Genomic DNA, 7,550 nt, shown 5'->3' on the forward strand with positions numbered 1-7,550 from the left:
TAATTCTTAAATGATGTAGAACTCCAATCCTGTTAATACATCTTTGTAATAGTGTTTGATAACTAAATTAGGATTACTAATCGCTTACTGTATTTACTGGTTAACTGTTAGTAGAAGCTGAATTTAAGAATAAATCGGAGAAGACATGTGTCTAAGTATTAAATACGTCAATTCACGCGTGGCTGAGAAAAGGACCGGTTGGCTCTCTCACTATGGTTACTGGACACAAGGACCGGTTGCTCACTCACTATGGTTACTGGACGCAAAGACCGATTGGCTCACTCACTATGGTTACTCGACACAAGGACCGGTTGGCTCTCTCACTATGGTTACTGGACGCAAAGACCGATTGGCTCACTCACTATGGTTACTCGACACAAGGACCGGTTGCTCACTCACTATGGTTACTGGACGCAAAGACCGATTGGCTCACTCACTATGGTTACTCGACACAAGGACCGGTTGGCTCTCTCACTATGGTTACTGGACACAAGGACCGGTTGGCTCTCTCACTATGGTTACTCGACACAAGGACCGGTTGGCTCTCTCACAATGGTTACTCTAGGGAAGTTATAGCATGACCGGTGGGATGCGCGTGAGGAGTGGAGGAGTTGAGCGCGTGGGGGCACAATCTAAAGTAGGGGAGTGAATACGATGCTACTAACCCTACTGAGAGTTTTCGGCTCCCGGCTCATGTGGTGGCGGGAGCCGAATTTGTAGTGTTTGCCAACATTTCTAGACCCTTATGTTCTTACCACGGTGGTCTTTTATGATGAGCAATTTAGTATAGGAGACCTTGAGAATATTTGAACATTTCTAGACTCTTTTGAAGTTACGGCGACGGACTTTTATGATGGGGAATTCAATACAGGAAATCTTGGAAATATTGAGACCGGATGTACGTGATCTTAACAATGACTATGTTCTGCCGAAATTGTGTTCATAGCTCACCCTTCTTAATGAGTTCGCAGTAGAGATACCTGGTGGTAAGAAAGGGTTCTCATAAATTGGGAAAGGGTAGGAATTTATATTATTCTTGATCTCCAATGACGACAACAATTCAGAATTGTAATTGTTACGCTTTGTTAGCCATTAAAATTCAATTTATCATATACTAACCGTGTAAGCTTCAGGATTTACGACAGTAGATACAATTATACACTACAAAATTTTCAACTGACATAGCCTAGCTGCTAAATTAAAAATTAATATAAAACTGGTTAAACTAATTTGTCAATATACACAGTAGAATAAGAAAAAACTCAGTTTTATCTACCAACTTGTATCAAGTTAATTTAATGATGTAACTTAAAATAACAATAACGCCAACGATCCACACGCAATAGTTAACATAACAAAACCCCATTGCGATATCACTGTATTATTAAAAAAAATTAAAATATTGGAATCATCGCCTTACAACATAAATGAAACATATTACTAATTGTTATTATGTTCTTACCTTGTACATGCACTGTTGACAGAACTACTCCTTGAATTTCGCTGCGCTTAATAACACTCAAAGGGCACAATTCTCGTTAAGTCATCAACACCACTGTCACTATTGTCAACGATAGGTTCCCTGTCTTCGTCACGGCCACTTTCTTCATCCCATTCGTCACTATCGGAGTCCTCGCCGAGTCTCACAACAATCCGTTCTGTCATTTCGTCGATTTGACGTTCGAGTTCCATATAATTTTGTTCCACAGATATCGTATGATCACACCTTTTCCTCCAATCTTCTTGAGTGATCGAATCACACGTTTCCTTCACCAATTGTTCCACCGTATTTATATTAAATGTCACATTTTTCTTCGCTACTCTTTCTTTAAGTAGGCTCCAAATTAGTTCAATTGGATTTAAATCTGGATGGTAGGGTGGCAGGCGCAAAACAGTGTGTCCACTTTTAGAAAATATTATATCAATTTTTTACTTTTTGTATGTGGGCTTGTAGGCTTGTGTAAGATTATGCAATTCGGGTTTGAACATAGTGCTTGAGTGAACAATGTTACGCTAGGAAAGCCATTTAATCATTTCGGCCTTTCTGCTTGATGTTGTCGGTGCAGGATCGTCTTGTTTGTTGTGATAGGGGGCGTTATCTATCACAACAACAGAATTATCTTTCAAATTTGGAATTAATTTAGTGTTTACCCATCTTTCATAATTCTCGTAGTTCATGTCATCGTGATAGTCCCCTGACTTCTTCCCTGATTTGAACGTAAGTAGAGCATTGTTAATAAATCCACCTTCCCCGCCTGCGTGGACAATTATAAGTCGTAGTCCTTTACTTAGAGGTGTCTTCAGTCCCGAAGTGGTACCATCTGTCCAACCATTGGTTTTGGTGTGTGTTGAGTGAATATACGTTTCATCCATGTACACTATTGGCCTTTTTTGATATCTATACTCGGCTAAACGTTTTAAATACTTAATACGTAATTCACGGATGTCGAAACGTTCGGTTAAAATATTTCTGTTGTTAGTAGCTTTTTTCCAGCGGAATCCCAACTTCTTCAATATTTTTGTAAGCGCCCACTTACTTCCCTTAAAATCTATTTTTCCCTTAACACATTTAATAATGATTTCAATGTAGGCCGTTCGCCTTGTTGTTGATGAAAATTATTTATTGTTCTTCGAACTACACCCAAATCAACATTGTCCAGATCACTTTTAGTATGTTTGCGTTTTCTTACTTTGTTGGCGTACTAAAAGAATTGCCAATTGGACTTATTTTTTTTCCTCCTTCAAAATTCGTCTCAGCGTGCTTTCTGAAATTCCAGTTGCCTCTACGACACGCTGTTGAACTTTCTTAAAATTTTTAAGTGTGTTGGTTTCTGCTTCCCGTTTCATAAAATGGTAAACATTTGCAATCACTTCTCTTGTTTGGCTGTGTATAACCTTTCTACCTCCAATTTTACTTTTTACATTAAGATCCATCACACACTCTTTACTTAAAACGTAATGAGCACAACGCAATTAATTCACAAATTGTATTACAACTCGTGAATTGGCACAAGCGAATGTTTATAGGGCGGCACGTATAGAAGACTGGTGACCGAAGTTCACAAGGCTGAATACGGCAACAGACTGAGCCGCTCCACCCCCCACCACTTTAGTTCCGTCTTTGCCTACGGCGCATCTCGAAGTCACCGGTCATGCATAAATTCCCTACAATACTGGACACAAAGACCGGTTGTCTCTCTCACTATGGTTACTGGACACAAGGACCGGTTGCTCTCTCAGATGGTTACTGGATTATTTTATCCACTATTTTAAGGAACGGTTGGCTCACTCACTGTGGTTACTGGATTATTTTATCCACTATTTTAAGGAACGGTTGGCTCACTCACTATGGTTACTGGATTGCGATTTATTTCTTCTTCCGCGAGTTTGGTAATACATCGGAAGGAGGGCTACTCAAAGTAATACAATTGGCTGAAGAGATTCAACTTCCAGCCAATTAATTACAATTATAATATTATTTTATTTTAATTATTAATTAAAATAAAATAAAAAATAACTATCACTACTTACATTGTTTATTCTTTCAATCATTGCCTGTTACTGTGATTTATTAACATTTCCATAACTAGTAAAATGTTTATTTAACTTATTGCTAAACCCGTGTAGTCTTGTTATCTTACTGACATTTTGTTTGATATGAAAATAAATTAAAGTACAGTTACAAATATTTGACAATTTATAGCAAATTGTCTGTTAAGCCAAGTAGCAATACTGATCATTCAAATTACGTTTAATAATTAACTTTGGAACTCAGTAGATAATATTCTATGTGGGCTTTTCCTTCTTAAATATATTATGAAAAACACATTGAAGTACTTTATTGGAGAAAATGTGTGCCATGAGTGTACAGAATGTTTAGTACATCAGTGATAACGGCAAAGTTACTTATTTCAAACGTTGGAAAATTTTTAACTTTATATTTTTAAGGATAGATAGTTAACTGGTAGAATGCTGAGAGATAAAACTTTCTTCCACCAACTACTGTGTCCAAACTCGCACATCTCCGCTCTTTACTGCACTCTTTAACTATATTCATAGTAAGTGATCTATACAAATAAATTTTTTTTTTTAATATACTGATAATGCATGTTTCTGAGTTGTTACCAGTACATTTTTTATTTAAAAAAGAAATTGAGTTAAAGATATGAGAGGTTATTAATATACGAAAGTGCAAAACATTTTATGATAACAATACTAAAATTTTATATTTATAACACTTTTTTAACTAGTGTAAAATACGTTCATTTCACGGAACTTCATAACCAAGATTATTATTTTATGAAGGTAGAAAGAAATTATTAAAATAAATACATACTAAGCTAAACACATTTTTGGCTATTTAATAGCATTTTTTTTTTGCCTCTTACCAACCAGGATTGGGAAAGGCAGGTAGTCAAACGTACTTGGCTGTTGGCTCTGAGCTAGTGTAGGAATTAAATATTCATTGATTATGCGTTATTAAAATCATGAGTCCTTTCTTAGTCTCCCTATATTTATAGTAATATATTTTAATTGAAAATCGTTCTAATAAAATGCAAGCCAATATTGTACCTTATTATTTTATTGATATTTAATGTAATGGTTTTCAGCTTAACTGAAACGCAAAATTAATATTTCATGCAGTAAATTTAATTTATTGTTTAAGATCTTTAAGTAGTAATTGATTAAAAAAGAGAGATTTTATTAGCTTACAAGTTACTTGCTTACCTTTTGGAGGAGTAAGTTCAAAGACAAGTCAATATTTGTAGTTCAATAACTTTATTAGGTGCTAAAATTTGTGTTACTTTTATAATTTCTCTGTTAATAGATTGAAGAGAAATGTAATTCTTTTACTTTTGTTTTTAGTATTTTTCAAATAAAACAACCTTAATGTCATAGAGCTGTACAATGCAACACCTAGTAATGTCTAGACTAAATTTATGCAATTAAAGGGTTTGTAAAAGATGTGTGTTAATAAATTACTGGATTGCTATTTACTAGCATCTAAAGTGTATATTACGGAATATTTATAATATATCTGTCAATTATAAGTAACGAGCATTATCTCTCAAGTCAAAAATAAATGACTGTGGAGATTTTAACTAATTTATCGAGTATTTTTTTCCGAAACAATAACATCCAAAATGAGCCAAACTTAAAATATTAATATATTTTCAGGTTCTTTCAGCGTACTTGAGTATTTAATTCTGTGATTTAGCTTTCAATTTGGTACGATTTCTTGCAAAATACACTTTCCACTCTTTCAAACAGCTTAGTATTGTCAATAATAATAATAATTATGGGTATACAGCAAAAATTATAAGTATACTAAAGAACTTAACAAGAGATAAAACACAGTATTTTGATGAGACAAGACAACATAGACAAAATGCAAGTAAATTCGTGCAAGTAAGTGAACAATTGTGACAATTTAAATTATTTTAGTACTGGATACTGATGTGTGATTATGACTCTCCACACCTTGCATGTAAAATACGCCCTTAAAACTCAAATACACATATAGAAAGCCAAAATTGGGTTTAAACCAGCTCTTAAAATAAATCTATTGTACTCAATTATTTTAACTTAATGTATATCCTACATTAAATTCTTGTTTTATTCAATATTTTTACTTCCTCTATCTTTTTTTATGAAGATATTTAAAAGCATATGTAACTGTCTTAAGATATTATAACATTTAAAGGTATTTACAGGTTACACCTACATACAACGCGCGCCACAAGAGCTGAAGTATATCAATGACATAAAGAAGTACCGTAGCTTATAATCCTGTGTCATTGTGCTGAGTGTGACTGATATTAGTTTAGCCATTACGAAATAATAAAGCCGTGAGGTGCTGAACACTGCAATCGTGTTAATATTCAAGGATCGAGTTAGGAGCTACAAAAGACGTCAGATCGCAAGTTCCTGTACAGGTGTTTAGATTTATGGTTGGTATTTTTATATTTTCACGATTTTTTTCATACAGATAAATTCTTTTTTAGTGTATTTTTATCTACCTGTCTTGTGTTATTGATTAATTTTAATATGAATCTTCACTAAATGTCGATATTTAAGTTTTTTCAAGAAGTTATCCTTTAAAAAATTCTACTTATCTTTTAACGGTTATTTTCTCCACTCTTTTTCTGTGCATTAGTTAACATAATTAAATTTTAAAACTTTTATCTGGAATGACCTGGAAGCTGTTTTGTAGAAAGGTACTCATTTTGTAGACTGTAATGCCATGCTCCAAAAGTTTTAATCCAAAAATTTAAATCCACGTAAAGTGTATATACAAGTGATAGTGAAATCTTTAATATATCTAACCGTAACCTACTACCCGAAGCCTAAAATGTCTCATTGTGGTGGTAGAGTTATGATTCTCTTTATGTTCGTTTTTAATTCGAAATGGAAGTGAAGATAACGCTATGGGCCTTATTTATAATTTATTTTGAAACACTTAGACCTCAATAAAACTTTAAATTATGTTCACTTAAATACTATGCTATTTTTGTAACATACACATACACTTTACTTAGAAACTTGGGACAATGACAACGTATCATGAATTAGTATTTAATGTAACAATTGAAAAGGCAGTGTTTGTTGATTTTCAGGAAAAGTTTTGCCAACATTAATTGAGGACATTATACAGCAATAATAAGGCTCTGATGGTTGCTGGAACAACATCCCACACAGACAAACACAACCTGTAAATAGTGTACTAAGAGTAGTTTATCAGTTAATCTGTATAAGGCCGTACGTATGTATATGTAGAGATGCAGAGTTTATTAAATGTATGATGACACTGCAAAAACAGAATTATTGATCGAATGCCAAGGTTCTACGAAGAGACCTCTAGTTTTGATTGTAATTAATTAGGTTTTGATGGTGTTATTCATTAGAACACTTATCCGCTACTGAGCCTCAGAGTGATCCTATACATGCATCGCCTTTATCACTGATATGGCAGCTGAAAACATAAATAAGTTTTTTGCTAATTTTCATGTCTAGAAAAAAATACTACAATATTGGCACACCTTTAGTAAACACCCTGTATATATAAATTCGAGGTATCCATGTACAGTATTCATCCTAAGCTCATTGGTATGTATAAAAACGAATATATGTAAAAATAAGTAATCACTAGTAAAAGGTACAACAAGTGAGACGATCATGTATTGTAACCTGATCCTAAGGTGGCAATAATAAAATCACAGGGTAAAGAATTTTATTTAAATATACCAAACAGAAATACAGCCTTAAACAGCAAATGTTTAATATTAGATTGAATTATTGATTTTTAGGTAGCGAAATTTCAATTCATACAAATTATTTGTTACCTGTGCACTGTAGCACCCACTCTACTTGCCGCAATTTTGGAACGAGTTTGCATAATGATTTTTTATCGTTACTATGATGTACTAGGAAACTTTTCCTACGTTTTGTTTCCGCATGACCTTTCAACTGACTTCATAGTCTTCGGCACCCCGAAGGTACAACTACCGCGAGCTGTAATATATTCATACTGTTGTTAACTATTAGTAACT

The sequence above is a fragment of the Homalodisca vitripennis genome, chromosome 2 (genome assembly GCF_021130785.1).
Source record: "Homalodisca vitripennis isolate AUS2020 chromosome 2, UT_GWSS_2.1, whole genome shotgun sequence".
Classification (NCBI taxonomy): Eukaryota; Metazoa; Arthropoda; class Insecta; order Hemiptera; family Cicadellidae; genus Homalodisca; species Homalodisca vitripennis.